This window comes from Vulpes vulpes, unplaced genomic scaffold, assembly GCF_048418805.1.
Source record: "Vulpes vulpes isolate BD-2025 unplaced genomic scaffold, VulVul3 Bu000000756, whole genome shotgun sequence".
NCBI lineage: Eukaryota > Metazoa > Chordata > Mammalia > Carnivora > Canidae > Vulpes > Vulpes vulpes.
Genome location: NW_027325687.1, coordinates 313,422 through 331,530, shown reverse-complemented (window position 1 = coordinate 331,530; position 18,109 = coordinate 313,422). Strand labels below are relative to the sequence as shown.

The following is an 18,109-nucleotide window of genomic DNA, read 5'->3' as shown; positions in this document are numbered from 1 at the left end:
GTCTCATGACAAAAAAATCACAATAATATTTTCAAAACTATTCTAAACTTCCATTAAATGAAAGAACAGAAACTAAATCTCCATTTGCCACCTTCAAGGGACTTAAATCAGATTGATCGTCTTGGTTTCACAGTTTAACTTCAATTTAGATTCAAATTTTGATCAGTATTATTTTGATAACTTACTAACAATAGAATCTAAGCACAAGAAACAAGCTATTTGCTGCTCCTCTTCTTGGAGGTAGTATTAGTCAACCAGGTAAGCCTGTTTTCTTAAAATCATTGTTCATTACATGTTTTTGCTGGCCTCTCTATTAAAGTCACTCTTGAAACTGGAGGCTTTGGTGGTGACATGTCGATAAACAGAAATAATCATCCAAGTACTGATAACTTTTTTTTTTAAGACTTTATTTATTTATTCATGAGACGCAGAGATACAGGCAGAGGGAGAAGCAGGCTCCACGCAGGGAGCCCGGTGCGGGACTCGATCCTGGACCCAGGGATCATGCCCTGAGCCAAAAGCAGATGCTCAACGACTGAGCCACCCAGGTGTCCCATAACTCATGTTTTTTAACAGAAAAGTAAATACTCATTAAATGCTAACAAATTCATGCAGGAATCTAAATAAAAAAGGGGCAAACCTCTTTCTTTAAAAACAAAACAAAACAAAAAAAACCAAAACTCTAAAGCCAGCAGATCAGAAAATGGATTCATGACTTCAACACATTGGCAGCAAAATCATTCCCTAGAAGCACTAATCTGTGACCTAGACACTGAAGAATAAGATGAAAAGACAGAAAACACAATATCATCTATGATATCAATTTAAATGAACACAAAGGAAACATGAGTTTTTATAACTAAAAGCATTCTCTTTATTCAACACTCACATTTTTAATAGTAATTTTTTAAAAGGTGATTTCCATGATTATCTTCCTCCAGAAGAGATAAAAGAAGAGATAATTGCTCTTCTACTGTCTTCAAAGATGGCTTCCCTTTCCCATAAAAAGGCTGAAATGTACAAAGGTAGGTAAGAGAGTGAAGGGGCTGGACTCACATATGGTAGGTTGCAGCACACTCAGAAGAAGTGCACCTGGGAAGAGTCCAAGCTTCTCCAAGTGATGCTCCAGATTCCATAGGAGACTGAAGAGCGTGGAGGTCATGCCCACTGCCAATGACTGCATGGCCTAGTTCACCGATATGAAAACAAGGAAAGAAGTTTGAACATGACCCCCAGTCATGCTGACTGAAGACCATATGAAATGCCTGTGGCTAACATTTCTGAGGACTTACAAAGGCACCCCCACCTTTCTATACATTAGGACTATTAACACATGGGATTTTCCCAACAACCCTGTGAAGACTTACAGATGAGGAAACTATATCTGCAACAGGTCAAATAACTTACTCAAGGTTTCACATGGAGTATGAAGCAGTCAGGGTATAAACTCTAGGAGTCTGGCCCTTAGACCTATACTCTTTGTTTTTTAAAGATTTTGTTTATTTATTTATTTGAGAAAGAGGGCATGCACGTGCAAGAAGAGGGAGGGGGCAGAGAGGGTGCTGAGGGAAAGAGAAAAGGAGAAGCAGACTCCCCACTGAGCAGAGAGCCTGAGGTGGGCTGGAAGGCAGACACTTAACTGACTGACCCAAGCACCTCTCCAGACCTGAACTCTTAACTACTGTGACATCTTCAAAAAGTTAACTGTACATCCCAGTGATGGTGTTCTATAAACAGACAGATAAATAATCTATAAATCAGTCATAGTCAGTCAAAGGTGTATATGTTTGTTATACACGCACATGTACAAATACATACACATATATATTAAATGAATACATGTCTGTTAGGACATTAATTCTCTATTAAATTTCAGTTATTATCTCTTAAATGGACTTATACACCTATGAGGAGAGTGTACAACCAGTTTAAATTTCATAGTTTCTAACTCTAGTTTATGAGAATTCTAAATTTAGTTTCTGTAATTTAATCTAATACTTTGTCTAAATCCCTATTCTCTCCATCGCATTTATTTAATCATCCCTCAGGTAAAGTCAGTGAAATTAGAAATTACTCTATAACTCCAGGTTAAAAATCAGTTAGCTCTGAATTTAAATCTGGAAAGTTCTTCCTATCATATTGCTTCTGTGGCCTTTCATTCTTTCTGTCTGGTCTTTGAATATCCCTGTACCTGAGGGAGATCTGCAGATGGCATGGCTTCATTGTGACTGTAGGACCTTTTCAATCCTCTCATACCTCTATAGGTATGGGAAATTGTTGAATTGCTCTTCTAGCATCCCGGGGACTCCAGAGTCTCCTGGAGCTTTCCTAGGTCTCCTCTCCAGTAGACCATCCTGGCCACCATTTGTCTGCCCAGTTGGGCACAGCTCTGGTCTAGGCTTCCTCTGGAAGGCTGTTTCTCTCCCAGCTGTAGTCTACTGGGAAGACCTGGATCCTCTCTGTTCTTGGATCCCCCCAAACCTATCTGGGGATATTGCTCCTTTTCCCTGCCAACCTGGCAGAGATGACCATCTTTTAGCACCATCTTTAGCACCATCTTTTCTGAGACCACACTAGTATCTAACCCTGCAGTGGTTAGCTTTCCTCTTGTTAACCTTTCCTCTCTCAGACAGTGAAATGTTATCTCCTTTGGTTTGGCTTGTTTGTTTTTAAATATTTTATTTATTTATTTGAGAGAGAGAGCAAGAGCATGAGTGGTTGGGGGGTGAGGGGAGAAGGAGAGGGAGAAGCAGACTCCCTGCTGAACAGAGCCCAATGAGGGGTCATGACCCAAGCGGAAGGCAGACGCTTAATTGACTGAGCCACCCAGGTGCCTCTGTTATCTCTTTTTGGGAGGAAATCTGCCACTTATAGTTTCATGAATTCTTCCCAAAATTATGGTTTATGGATAAATTATATGCTCCGATTCTTTCAGGCTCTTATTTTTTAAGAACACAAAAATTTCATTGTTTTTTTTTTATAAGATAGTCTCTCTCTAAGATATGAAAACTGCTTTGTCAAATTTAACTCTGAGGCTAGACTGCCAGGGTTCAAATTCCAGCTCTGTCACTTACTAGTTTTACGGTTATTTAAATGCTCTGGTACTCAATTTCCCTGTGTGTCTGTACATACATATATAGTAAATTATACATGTTAAATAATACATATACTACTTACCTTATAGAAATGTGATGAGTATTTGATAAATATGTGAAGCACTTGGAGCACAGGAGGCACATAAAAGCATTAACTGTTATTATTATTGATATTATTATCAGGTAAAAGCTGGGTAAAGAATCTTAGACCTAGAAAAATGCAGGAAAGAAAAAGCTGGCTCAGTACCTATTAATTTTATCCTGACCCCAATTCTTCTTATTTAGTAAGAATATTTTGTGAAGAAGGAAGATTGGTTTTTCTTAAAATTAATCAATAAATTAATTCTAAGAGATTTACTAATGTGTTACATTTCACTAATGTGGTGAAAGAAAAATATTAATTCAATTTCTTTTACTTCAAATCCACTCTATTGTCAGCTGATCTGCTCGCAGGCAATGAGAAGATATCTAGAATCCACTGGAAAAAGGAAACTATTTTATAATGCCATCTAAATCAAACCCTGTGAAATATTTGATTTTTTGACAAATATTTCCTGAGAGTCTTACAGTATAGTTTCATGCTAAATGTCAAGCTGCATGCCAAGATTAAGATCTATAATACTTTTTCTTTTATTTTCTAGGAGGTTACCAGACAGAGAGATAAATAGATATATGCATAAAACTAAGTACTCTTTAGGATAAAAAGCATTTTAATTAGGTCCCAAGTTGCTATGGAAGGCAGAAGGTGCATTTAATACCGGTTTAGACAAGATCCAAAAGGATTTCATGGGGAATATGACATTTGAGCAGAAACTCAAGAGAAGGATATACGCAAAAGGGTGCTGACAAAATCTTAACAACTGTCTGAAAAAATATATACGTGTATATAGGTATATATATATGCCTAATTTTATTTTTTATTTATTTATTTTTATTTATTTATTATAGTCACAGAGAGAGAGAGAGAGAGGCAGAGACATAGGCAGAGGGAGAAGCAGGCTCCATGCACCGGGAGCCCGACGTGGGATTCGATCCCGGGTCTCCAGGATCGCGCCCTGGGCCAAAGGCAGGCGCCAAACCGCTGCGCCACCCAGGGATCCCTAGATGCCTAATTTTATTATAAAAATTAATGATATAAACATATTTAGCACACAATTTACAAATAATAAGATATACTATAATTTTTATTGTAATTTCCATATAGACAGATTCTCACAGTATTCATTGATTGTTGCTAACCTCTTGTGTCTATAGACAGTCTATGTTTGCAATTAAAAAATGAACACAATTGCAAATGTCCAATGTTGGAACTTTAATAGTGTGTCAAGTTTATAGAATTGATGATAGTTTTTGAATACTAAGAATATATTTCTTCATTTTGGGGGGCTATTTGCTATCTAAAAACCACAAGCATGACATACCTTCGAGTTTAATTCACATTATTGACACTTTCCTCATGATTTTTTGAGTCTAGAGACAATCAACCAAAGGACAGATCCAACTCTGATTTTTAGTGCTTGCTGACTTCCTTGGTGTAATACTCCCAGCATGTCTGATTGCCAGCTCCCAAGCTACATCACGTCAGTGAAAACAACCTTGAGAAGAGATTTGCAGCGGCACATTATACTGTAAACATAAGTAGCATAAAAACATAGAAAAATAGTAAAATGTGGTCAATTAGGAAGTCATAATTTTTAATGTTGCTTGCCTTTGTTTATTATATAACTTATTTACTGTAATTATAATTTATTTACTGTAAGTTTATATAATTTGATTTTTTAGATGATTATGTTAACAACTGTCTCATAAACTCTTGAAATCTCCTCCACGACAACTCCTGCACACGTGTAGATATTTTGTTTATAGGATATCTACATGGCTGGATCATTACCCTAATTCATAGATGAAGAAAGAGAGAATCAGAAAAGCTAAGTAACATGTCTGAGGTCATTCAACAGCTAAGTCATGGAGCTAAAGTTTAACCCAGAGCTATATGATTTCTAAGGACTTCTTACATCCAGGAATTTATGGAGCCCTGAACTGGGAAAATAGGATATACGTACTGTTTTTTAACAGTTTGCTTATTAAGTGTGTGTGTGTGTGTGTGTGTGTAAGTATATGTGAGAGACAGCATTTGGTCTGAGATGTATATTCATTAAAGTCTAAATGTGAGGGTGGGGAGAGTATTAGACTATCACCTCAAAGTTTCCTGTGGGTACTGATGTCTACCAAAAAGAACACAGAAAGTGGCTTAAACTGGTTCTCAATACAGATCTTTGGAATTTTGATCAGCAGGGAAAGAAAGGGAACTTGACCAGGAAACCAATCATGCGAGAGGCCAGAGGCCCACAAAGTCAACAATGGACAAGCAAGTGTGACTCAGGAGAGGCTGCATAGTGGATAGAAGGGAAGAGCATGTTCTGGAAGACAAGGCCAGCAAAACGTTAAGAGATATTTCTATCTGACCATGACGAGCTGAAATTCTGGTTTCCAGCAAAACTCGTTAATTCAGTTCTTTTCAACTTGTAAAAAATATTCACTCCATTTTTCGGTGGGCAGGGAATTCATAGGTTTGTCTCCAAAAGAATTATTTTTCTCCTAGGATTCTGGCCACTAAAAAGTCACCCCAGTCTCTCTTTTCTAATTCTTTGGCTGTCACTGTTACCTCCCAAAGGACATCGCTGTCAGAGCTTTGCCATCAACCATTTCAAGCAGCTGCTTTTCTCGCTGTTCCACTGGATTTTTCAGATGTCAGAGTGACTGCTCCCTAAATCTTAAACTTAGTGGATCTCAAGAGACCCTTTCATCCAGCACCAGTTTGCACCCACACCTAGATAACCAATCCCTTCTTTCTACCCAAGGGTCAAAAAACGTGCTACCACAGGGCAATTTTAACCTTTCATCCTCTGTTCAAATTTTTTTTCTTTTAATTTTTACATTCATGAGCAAATTTACTCCAAATGGATCAGAGTTCCTTTTTCGTAGTTCTTACGGAAGAAAGAATATGGGTAGATTGTGACTGACTTTGAATGCTAGAAAGCTTAGACTTGATCCTGGGAGAACACAGAAGGCCCTCCAGGGAAGTGACATTATCCAAGTTGTGCTTTGGAGACATAATTATGATAGTAGCACGCTGAGAGCATTGAGAGATGAGAAATTAGAGACAGAGTCAAAGTCCAGGGACTATTTTAACAGTTCAGAATGAAAATGATAAGGGTCTGTACCAGTGTAAAAACAATGGATATGGGGGGAAAGGGCAAATATTTGAGACTAATTTTGAAGTAAACAATCAAGGGCTCTCTAACTGATTGGAAGTGAAATGCAGCAGCAGAAGTTAGTAAGTGGTGAAGCTAGGGGTCAGAGAAACAAGCTGGTTTGCATCATATAGAAAGAAGAGAGCAGCACACATGTACAGAAATGTCCAGCAAAATATTGAAAATGCGGGTCTAGTTAAAAATAGAAACTGTAATGCATGGGAAGGAATTGAAGGTTTTTTTTTTTCTCAGTGAAGTAGCACTGTCACCTTCAATTTAGAATACATTGTTAGTATTTGAGTAAGACTAGTCCATCTTCAGTGGGTATTAAATGAAATAAAACACTTTTAGCTTCCGAGGATGTATCCTAGTATCAAGGAGAGCTTAATCTGATCATATCAGGCTCATTTATAGAGTAGGGAGTCCACTAACAATATTGAGGATCAGAAAACCTTTGCATGTCATTAATTTTTAGATACTAGAACTTTGAACAAAACAAGCCTAATCTGATTCTATCTTTAATTATCCATCATATAATTTAATCATTCCATTTCCCTGCCCCTAAATTTTTAACTGGCTCCATCACACGTAGGAAGAAATCTAAACTCTTCAGCACTGCATAGGAGACCTTCCATGATCCAGCCTCCCTCGCTGGTCTGATCTCTTCTCCCACAAATTCGCTTTAAGGGGTGCTGAGTTAGCAAGCACATATCCTCTCTACAAAGGATTTACCCATTAAGTTAGCTATAGAGGCTTCACTCTCTAAATCAATGGTTTGGTTAGACTCAAGCTCAAGACATACTGAGCATAAAAGAACTTGAAGGAGTGAGGGAGAGAGGAAAGGTACATTTTAGCAGACGAGGAATGGAAAGATAGATCGTATTGCCAAGCCACCCAAACAGTCAGAGGGAATTTAAATATCAGAACCGAAAAAGAAAATACAGAGATCTAATAAGTACAGACAAGCCACCACTGGCATCATTCTTCCTTACAGTGGCACTATTTCTAGCTATCTCATCCCTTCTTATGGATGGTGGGAGTAGCTAAAAGTAGAATGTCAACCATCGTCTTCTGAGAGAACTTTTAGTTCGGTAAATTATTTTGAAATAAATTCACTTTAGTTCTGTGAAGTCTTTGAAAATTGAGATGTTAATTGGAAGAGATAAAAAGTTAATGACCATGAAAAAGATTGACAAAACAGCCGGCCATATTTTGTTGTGCAAGTATTGTTTTCTAACCAACTATTTTGAAAGAGACACTAAGTCTTCAGTGTGGTGACAGTCACCAGTATATTTTGGCACCCTTACTTACACTTCTTTCCTGCAGGCTGAAATTTCTTTGGGGATGCATTAATGTCACCAAAGAAGAAGAATGTCATCACCCGAAACAGAAGAATGATTTCCAAGTTAACAACGGAATACAAAATTCCTAATATTGATATTAATTTTTAAAGCAGGGCAGCCCGGGTGGCTCAGTGGTTTAACATCGCCTTCGGCCCAGGGCATGATCCTGGGGACCCAGGATTGAGTCCCACGTCAAGCTTCCTGCAGGGAGCCTGCTTCTCTCTCTGCCTATGTCTCTGTCCCCCCCACCCCGTGTCTCTCATGAATAAATAAATAAATCTTTTAAAAAATTTAATGCAATGGCTTTAGACTTATAATAGGGGAAAAACAAAACTCTCAGCTACATTTTTGTAAGCTACTTCTAAGTCAAAAACATTAAAGTGGACTCTATTAAAAATGTCATCTCACTTAATTTCCCCCCCCACAATTGTAGTCATTTTGTAAAAACAAGAAAACAGAGGTTCCAAGATGTTATTGTCCAAGATTGGGCACTTAGTGAGTAGTAAAACCTAAGTGTGCACACGGTCAAGTCTAACTCCAAAGTCCATGTTGCTTTTGTCTATAACTTTGCTTCCGAAAACTATTTTGAAAAAAAAAAAAAAAAAGAAAGCTAGAGGGGGGTGGGTAGAGAATACACTAATATAATAAATCTGTGTGAGAGATAGAATTTGTGATCATCTCAACAATGATTATAATTTATTTTCATTTTTTTTAACAATTTGTACTTTTTTAACACCACTTCACTAAATTCATTTCTCTAAGATGATAACAGTCTGAAATCCTTTAGGCTACACATTTTTTTAATGGTGCTAGTTCTTTATAGGGTATACCAAGATACCCAGCGCAGCCCCTTTTCCCCCAGGTGTGAAGGACTATTCTGCAGTTCAAGGGGTAAAGCCGGGCTCTGGTCCATAGATGTCAGCCCTCTCCAGAAATTGCCCCATGATGGGGTAGGCCATGCTTACTTTCTGGGGGTAGACTCTGTCCAATGACTGTTCAGTGCAGGAGAATATCAGCCTAGCACCTACAGTGTCCCAATTTAGGACTACTCTTGTCAACAGCATGTCCTGTTCCCTGGTCTTGGTTCTTGTATTCAGCCAAGAAAGAATTCAGAGCCAAACTCTTAAGCAAGCAAAGGTTTAATAGCAGTTTAAACGAAAGTACACTCTCGAGATGGGAGCGTAGGCAGGCCCAGAGGTGACAGCTGAACTGGGGGGGGGGGGGGGGGGGTCAGGGTTGTCTTTTCCTCTTATTTTTGGATAGGCCATGGGTCATAGCTAGGGCGGTTTCTGACTAAGGTTGCAGCCAGTCTTCTAAGGAATTAGGAGAGGGAGGCTTGGCCCTATATGATCCTTGTGGGAACTGTCATGGCAGCCATTGTCTGTTGGGGGGTGGGAAGAGAGACCACAGTGTACATGTATCATAATGAAGCTATCGGTTACTGTTGGGCAGTAGGGAAGAGCTCCTGTGGCATCCCCTGGGATCTGTCCCAACTGTTTAGAACTGGGCCTCCATCATCTTATCAGTGGGAAAGGACTTGTTCCCTGCCCAAATCTAGCTAACTACCTACTCTATCACTCTGAAGGGCCGTCCCAACTCCAGCGCTTCCCACAAAGTGGAAGGAAGCATTACTTAAGACTGCCTTACAGGGGCACCTGGGTGGTTCAGTGGGTGAGGATCTGCCTTTGGCTCAGGTCATGATCCAGGGGTCCTGGGATTGAGTCCTACATCAAGCTCCCACACCTGCCTCTCCCTCTGCCTATGTCTCTGCCTCCCTCTCAGTGTCTCTCATGAATAAATAGAATCTTGATAAAAGAAAACTAAACTAAACTAAAACCAAAAAGACCATCTTACAGCTCATGATCGTCCTCAGCCCAGTCATGCTTCCTGTCCTTGCCACTTAGGTATTGAACCCAAACCCGTTTCCCTAATAAACTGTCTACCTGTTAATCTATACCTCTTAGTCTGCACTTCAGGGAACCAGACCTAAAGATTCTCCTAGTCCAAAATATCTAATAAATGAAGAAATTTGCTGGTAATATTACCCTGGCTGGAAAATTAGTGTCATTTTCAAAAGCATTCACAAAAATGGAAATAGCTTAATGAGAAAATTACGCTTATTTATTTAAATTATGTAATGAGCAGAGAGCCATAGGTTTGGCAAGTATAAGAAACTGCTGATCAGAGAGATAATTTAGTTTATGAGAGCCAAAACGAAAAATGCATACAGAAATATCTTCATTGTTAGAGCTAACATTCCATTTAGAGAAAGAATAAACTAGCTTGATTTTTTATCTTTGGAAACAAAGCTTTGATATTAATGAATTCCTTAAAATTTGGATTGCAGGGGGATTAAAAAAGAAGATGTCAAATCAGGTTTTTTTTTTTAATCTACACTTGGATTTTTCTGTGCTTCGGGGAGAAGCAGGATATGAAATATTGCCATCAAAATGCCAATCTTGTCTTTGATGGTAATTGATCTGTTATCACTGAGGAATAGGACGTGTTCCATGTTTCAGTTGAAACCTGTTGCATTTGCCGGCTCAGAGAAGCAGTCACGACTGCTGAGTCTAGCTATGGATATGAACCAGGTGTGAGCTCATTCATCAAGTACACCATCACTACCCGGTTCTGGGTAATGACTGTGCCAAATTCTCTGTGTTTTCACTTGTCTTAATTGCACAACATTGCCCTGAGATGCAGAGAAGTAAATTAATATGTTTTTATGCAATATCCTAATTTGTAGAATTTCCCATTTCCTGAATTTAACTCCCACAAAAGAAATTAACCCCAACTATATGTAATTCAATTTTTTACCACTGATTCAACATCGAGCAGAATATTTACTGTTTTCACTGAGATTTCTGAATAATTGTCTTCAGCGTCCAGGCTGTAAGTACTGACATTAATAAATTCCTCTAAGTCATTTGGGTTCCGAGGAGAGCACAACTCTCAATTTATTTTCTAAATCCAATCCAAAACCTTTATTTTTCAAAAACATTTTGAAATATTACATGAATATTCTCCAGTATTTGCCATCTTAACACATATACGTAAGTGACTATAAAATAAAACATGTGCTTATGCCAGTGAACGGATATTGTAAAAGGAGCTTAAGCTCCAAATGTATTTACCAATTTTGGTAAATATTTGTTTCTCACAAATAATCTTTGGTGTTGATTTATACTAATTCAAAACCAAGAAAGCACCAATCAAATGTATAAATCGTTCTCTGATTTATCTTCCCTTTTTAAAAGATACAATCTTCTGGTGAATTCTATCACCGTGGCATAGGTACATCCACAGGTGCAGGCTTCTGAGAGCGCACCCTTCCAGAAAAGCAACGCAGGGATGACAAAAGAAGTGACAGGTGCTCTGTTCAGAGGCCCAGTATTACAGGAGTTTAATCCTATGCTGTAATGAAATCCAACCCGACCAGCGCTATGTGACTTTAAGGGAATTTATAAATGATTTAAAGCTAAACATATTATTAAATACATCTTTAACTAGGTGAAACTAACTAGAAAATTTTTCAAAAATCCTATTACAAATGTGGTGCAGAGCAGGATCAGTTTACACAAAGACAGGCATAAAAATGTTCATTTATGTGATGTTACTTGAGAAGCAGAAAAGCTCCTTTTCTCTTACATCCTCTCCCCCTAGGCTTGAAGGCCCTTATTAAAATGCAAATATTCTCTGGGTGGATTAACTTTCTGAGTAGAGCCCTGAAGGCAAAGGAAAAATTGGCTGAAATAGCTAAATTATCTATATGCTATTTCAAGCACAAAGTTTCATGAGCCCATCTCCAACTCAAAATAATCGATCTGAAATAACAACAATATTATCATTTCTTAGATTGCAATGTGCCAGATATTGTGCTAATATTTTATATAATTTATCTCACGTATCCCTTACAATAACCCAACCAGAGAGGTATTACTAGTATCTCTAGTTTTGGGAACTCCTGAAAATTGGAAAGATAAGTATTTTCTTAAGGTTACAGAACTAGTCGGAAGGAAAGTGAACTCAAGTCCCAACCCCGGGACACTGACCCCGGGTTACATAAACTGTTTTTCAAAATATGTCCCCACACCCATCTTCTCTTTATTCTTTCCCACCTTGGAGAAAAAGTTTATATGTTTCCTTTCCAATGGCCATCTCTGCTCCCCATCCTATCCATCCACGTCAAATGTTGATCCTATATCTCTCAATTTTCTTCTCATTCCATAGTGTCTAGCCCTTGTGTTCAATTATTCCCATTAAATAACTTCTTCTCTGCTTTATTTGACCCCCTCCACTTGACCAACAAACGTATGTACCGACCTTCACTTTTATGATCATCTTATTTCTCTATTTCTTTCCTCTGACAATATCTTACAGAGGTATTCTGAAAATGTGACCTCCATGTTTTTTATCAAACATTTGAAACAACCTACAAATTGGTTTCCAACAATAACAACAAAAGATGTTTAGAGTCCTTGTTGGTTCTTCCTGATTCCTGGCCCTTCCATCCCTCTCTTCCTCCCACCTTTCCCACCTGCTAACAGTCCAGGAACCAAGATCTTTGAGAGTTCTTTCATACTCACATTTCTTTTTTATTTCTACTGGAATCACTAAGCTTGATGGGTTCAAAACTGATTTTGCCATCCTAATCTTTCACTGGTGCATCTTCCACTTTTCCAATAGATAGAATAACACTCCTGCACTATGTAACCTCCTACTGGGATCATTTATTTGCCTTTTTATCTGAGTCTGTTGTAGAAACTTCTCTACCAAATTTCCAAATCTTTCAAGGTATGAAATCTGACACCAAGTCACTTTTCCATCTCTTCCATGGCTCTACAGAACACCTCTTTTTTAAAGCGCTCCTTCCCTCTTGATTTCCATTATCTACCCAACACACTTCATGGCCCAGTGTCTGGACCCATAGCACTTATGCTTTACCACTTCAACGTTGTTCACACTGATTCTATTGCTTTCCATTTATGCTGCTACCCTGACCTCCCAATCAATTCAGTTTCCTCTGAATTTTCTATTTCATCCAACAGATGTTCCAGCATTTGGTTATTACAATTCATTTGACATTTTAAAAACTTTCTTTTATCACCATTTTCAAGGATGTATATCTTGCCTCTTGAATCAGACTTCGTGTTTTGTTTTTTTTTTTTTATGAGAACAGTGTACAAAGTGTGGATCATTTTCTGTATTTCTCTGTCGCTACTCCATACTGCATATAATACAATGCTTTGCCTGTATAGGGCATCACTACACATTCGTTGAATAAGAGGTAGGTAATACTTAGGATTTTTTACTAAAGAATTGGCAACCATATTGTAATGGAAATCTGTAACAAGTGAAATAATTGTCTTATTAAAATACTTTTTGAAAATCAAATAATTGTATTTTCTCCCACTTTTATTACCCCCACCAAATATGGTATATTTCTCTCTTTTTCCATGTGTGCATTTTATCAGAAGATCTGGGAGCTTAGTTAGTCTCTGTTAAACAGCTTACTGTAACGTTATTAAAAGGAAACAGATTCAGTTTGCTAGAAAATTAAAATTTTAACTTACCTCAAAGACAACACTACTTTGGTAGTAAAAATAAAATGCAAATGTATAAATTTGTTCCATAAAAGCTTACATGATTACTAGAAACAATGGTCTGAAATGAATCATGAAGTCAGCTTCTCCAAAGACAGGTTAATACTGTTACAAGTCTTTCCGTTCGTTTCTTCTATAATTCTCACGATCCTGGGTGTCCAAGTGCTAACATCACGCTCATCATAACAGTGCCAACTTACTCTTGGCTTAGTTTTTGAAAGCCTACTTTTTGCATGCTCCATTTGTGAGGCTAATTTAGACAGAATTAGGGTACTAAATAAAGCACAATTGATTTTAATCAAAGAAAAATAAGAAGTTTATGCCTGTTCTTAAGTCTATGCCTGGACTTCCATCCTATCCAGTAGTGATGAAGAAAGCACCCACTTCTTCATCCTTGCTGGAGTAATGTACAGGAGGCCCAATGGAGGAAAGTTGTTCCTTATACCATCACTCAGCAATAATAGAACCACCCCCCACAGTGTTAGGAGAGACCACATGAAGGGCAATAATGATGCACTCTTTCCCTTTTAGCCAGAGTGTTACTTTTTTTTTTTTTTTTTTTATGATTCAAGGATTTATTAAGTCATACATGCAAAACATACTGCTAATTGCATTAGCAAAAGATCAATGTAAAAACACTCCACGATTCTGCAACTGTCAATTTAAAAAATGTTGTTCTATTTTATTGGTTGAGAGGTCCAACCTTGTATTGTTGCCAGCGGGTAAGTCGTACAGAACTTCGTTAGCACAAGCACGGGCTTACAGAATGTCACAGACCCAAGGGAACATGGTCAGGCAGGGCAACGGGAAGCGTGTGTCCGGGGGGGTGAGGCAGAGGAGGGCCAGCGTTAGGGGACAGTATTGGTGATCTGGCAAGACAGTGATGTTAAGAAAGTTCAAAGTTTAGGAATATCTAAAATATTTCAAAAACTGTAAAGCTGCAACACATGATTTTTACACCTAGTTACTAGAAAACTAAGGAGAGTACTTATTAGCTTTGAATAAAGTAACAAGGAAACAGGAATGCACTTTACTAATCTACAAAAAAAAATTTCTAACGCATTATCAGAAAGATTTTATAATACAAGGAGGCATATTGCTCGTTAAGAAGGGGTTCTATAAGAAAAGCACTAAGTTAGCAACTATGGGTACAACCAGTTCAAAGATGAATTAAATGCCCAATTTCAGGAAGGATGGCAGGTCTAAGAAAAAGGAAAAGCTTAAAACACTTAGTGATAATACCGACCTTTCTTCATTTACTGCATTTGACAGAAATTAACCTTTTAAAATTTTACCCGTGACACTTTTACTCAGTTTGATTATGACGTGTACAATGCAGTGTAAATTAACCTCCGGATTTTGTCAAAATACTGTCTTTATCCTTTGATCACGTCACATGCTGTGCCCCCCGCCCTCATTGGAGGAACATGGGAGTGAGAGGTCTGTTCAAAATGTCAGCAAAAGCGAATACACTAACTTTTTTTTTTTTTTTTTTCACTTTTTATTTTTTATTTTTTTAATTAATTTTTATTGGTGTTCAATTTACCAACATACAGAAAAACACCCAGTGCTCATCCCGTCAAGTGTCCACCTCAGTGCCCGTCACCCATTCCCCTCCAACACCCGCCCTCCTCCCCCCTTCCACCACCCCTAGTTCGTTTCCCCGAGTTAGGAGTCTTTATGTTCTGTCTCCCCTCCTGATATTTCCCAACATTTCTTCTCCCTTCCTTTGTGGTTTATGTATACAATGGAATACACTAACTTTTCAAAAAAATTTCACTACAAAATCAAAAAGACTGATCCAAAGAATTGAGTCATTATGCTCCTTCCGTGAGGACATACAGTACAGTTAGGGCGTGGCCCCGGGCTTAGATGGCCATGTGGCTACAGCTCGAGGAGGCTGTGCGGCTTTCCTACTGGAAACTAGCAAGCACAGGTCTGCAGGTCCAAACCTGAGACACTGCCGTCTCTTCTGAAGGACAGGGATCTTGAACGGTTTAGTGCTTAGTGTTCTCAGCACAACAATGCAACTTAGTTCACAAGGTATTTTGGCAACTCTTAATCTGAGCAAGAATAGGGGCTTTTGAAAAATAAGGCTTTAAGAAAGCTGGCCATTTTAGGGCTAAATTTTAATGTGAAAGTTTGAAGTCTTACACTTTAAACAAAACCTAAAAATTACTGATTGGTTCAAAATGGTTTTATGGAAAAACTAATCTGTAACAAAAACTTGGCATTGAGTGCGAAGGCTCCACCATTTTTGAGCAAAGCGTACAAAGGTTCTGAGGGGGATGGGGCAGGGGAACCCAACATTTACAACAGCAGGCATTTTCTCTTCCTCTTCTTGACGGGAGGGGGGCAGAGAACCGCTCGAATAGCTTCATCAAACACTGTCTTGAGGCCTCGCTGCGTGAGAGCAGAGCACTCCAGGTATTTCACAGCACCGATCTCCTTAGCCATGGCCAGACCCTGTGGGTAGGTGATGGGAGTCAGCTTCTTCTCCTTCAGTTTCTCAATCGTGTCTTTGTCGTCCCTGAGATCAAGTTCAGTCCCCACCAAGATGATAGGGGTGTTGGGACAGTGGTGTCGCACTTCGGGGTACCACTTTGCTCGAACATTTTCAAATGATGCAGGACTCACAAGAGAAAAGCAAATCAAGAATACATCTGTTTGCGGATAGGATAAGGGACGTAATCTGTCATAATCTCCTTGTCCAGCTGTATCCCATAAGCCCAGATTCACTCGTTTTCCATCTACCATAACGTTGGCAGAGTAGTTGTCAAAGACAGTGGGGATGTATTCTCCAGGAAATGCATTGGTTGTGTAACTGATCAGTAGAGAAGTTCTACCTACAGCTCTGTCTCCCACCACCACACACTTGATGGCCTGCATCTGGGCCGCTCGCTGGGCCGCGGCGGCGGCGGGCGGCGGGCTCGGGGCGCCGCGGGCGGGCGCGCGGCTGCAGGCGGCAGGGGGGCGCGGGGTGCCGGGGCCGCTGTCCACGCCGCCTCGCCCTCCGCGGACGGAAAGCCGGAGCCCAGCCGCGGCCACCACCCAAAGCCTAGCCAGAGTGTTATAGATGGAGGCCTTCAGGAAGCCTGAACTCCACTTCCACCCATTAGTAACAGAGAGCCCCTACTTCCCCTGTCAGTGAGGCCAGGTGGTGAACCTAGACTTCTACTCCCACAGGACAGTAACAAAGTAGCATTCACTTCCTCACTTCCTTTGCCAAAGACGTATCAAGAGAAGCCTGCAAAAATACACGATTTCTTTTAAAACACATGATTTAAATAAGATCTCATAGTATTATACTAAAACTGTCCAAATTTAAATGAAAAGCCGCTCATCTTACAAAGAACCAGGAAGATGTCAACTACTGAGAAAAGACAATCAATGCACACTAACATCCAAACAGCACAGATGTTAGAATCATCTGATAAGGATTTCCAGGAGCCTTCATAAAAAATACTTCCACAAGCAATTATGAACATACTTAAAATAGATTTTGAAAATAGTATGTTTTAACAAAGAAATATAAGGTAGAAGGAAGAAGCAAATTGAAATTTTAGAATTGAAAACTACAAAACCTGAAATAAAACCCTTAATAAAGCAGCAGAAAATATCCATTCTGAGCAACTAGGAGATCAAATGGATTGAGAAGATAAATAAACAGGGACCCAGGAGAATGTAACAGAACATCTAACTTTTATGTCATGTGAGTTCCCAGAAGCAGAGGACAAAGGAGATGGAGCTAAAAGTTACTCAAATTAAAAAAATGGCTGAAAATTTTCCAAATTTGGCAAAAGACATAAGCTTAAAGATTCAAGAAGCTAAGTAAAAACTAAACAAAATAAATTCAAAGAAATCCATACCAAGACACATCACAGTCAAACTTCTGGAAACTTAAAAACAAAGAAAAAAGTCTTAAAGTAGAGAGAAACGATACATTACATATAGGCCCAAAACAATTGAATGATAGCAGATTTCTCATGTGAGTGCACGGAAACCAGAAAAAAAGTAGCCCAGCATTTTTCAAGCATCAAAAGAAAAGAACTATTCATTCAGAATCCTATATTCTCCAGACACCTGGGTGGCTTAGTGGTTGAGCGTCTGCCTTTGGCCCAGGTCGTGATCCCTGGGTCCTAGGATCGAGTTGTGCATTGGGCTCCCTACAGGGGCCTGCTTCTCTCTCTGCCTATGTCTCTGCCTATCTCTGTGTGTCTCTCATGAATAAATAAAATCTTTTTTAAAAAAAGAATCCTATATTCTCAAAAACATCCTTCAGAACTGAAAGAATCCTCCTTCCCCAGATAAAGGAAAACTAAGGACTAAAACTAAAACCATTACCAGCACACCTACCCAAAAAGAATGCCTAAAGGAAATTCTCTAACCAGAAATAAAATTATGGAAGGCAGAATCTTTGAAACATCAGGAAGAAAAAAAAGAAAAATGGAAAAAGCAAAAATATGGGTACCTTCTAGAACTTCCTCTTCTCTCGAGTTTTCTAAGTTGTATTTGATGGTTGTAACAAAAATTATCACACTACCTAATGTAGTTTTTCAGGGTACGTAGAAGGAATACTTAAGACTATTACAAAAGGGGAAAATCAAATATAAAGACAGGTAAGTTTCTACACTTCACTTGAGCTGGTAAAGTGTTGACACCAATAGACACTGATAAGTTGAGCCAAAAAACCCTATAGCAACCACTAAAAAAAGCTATAGAAAAAAATGCAGTCTGAGACACTACAAATCTCCAAATGTCAAAATTATAGAGATCAAGAATAGATTGTTGTTGTCAGGGGTTAGAGAGATGAT

The 18,109-nt window shown here is 38.8% G+C and overlaps 1 long non-coding RNA gene and 1 pseudogene across 7 annotated transcripts in view; both read right to left on the bottom strand.

Moving 5' to 3' along the window:
• Positions 1 to 850: 850 nt before the first annotated feature.
• The window catches only part of LOC140596623 (uncharacterized), a 74,155-nt gene continuing 56,896 nt past the window's right edge, over positions 851 to 18,109 (bottom strand). For 3 of the 7 annotated variants that reach the window (XR_011998514.1, XR_011998513.1, XR_011998517.1), the window contains 2 exons: positions 3,178 to 4,721; positions 851 to 1,186 (listed from right to left, as the gene is read on the bottom strand). This is a non-coding gene — a long non-coding RNA (uncharacterized lncRNA). The remainder of the gene's footprint in view (positions 1,187 to 3,177; positions 4,722 to 18,109) is intronic. The other 4 variants (XR_011998515.1, XR_011998519.1, XR_011998516.1 and 1 more) reach the window with 3 other exon arrangements.
• Positions 15,478 to 16,232, bottom strand: LOC140596622 (ras-related C3 botulinum toxin substrate 1 pseudogene; annotated as a pseudogene).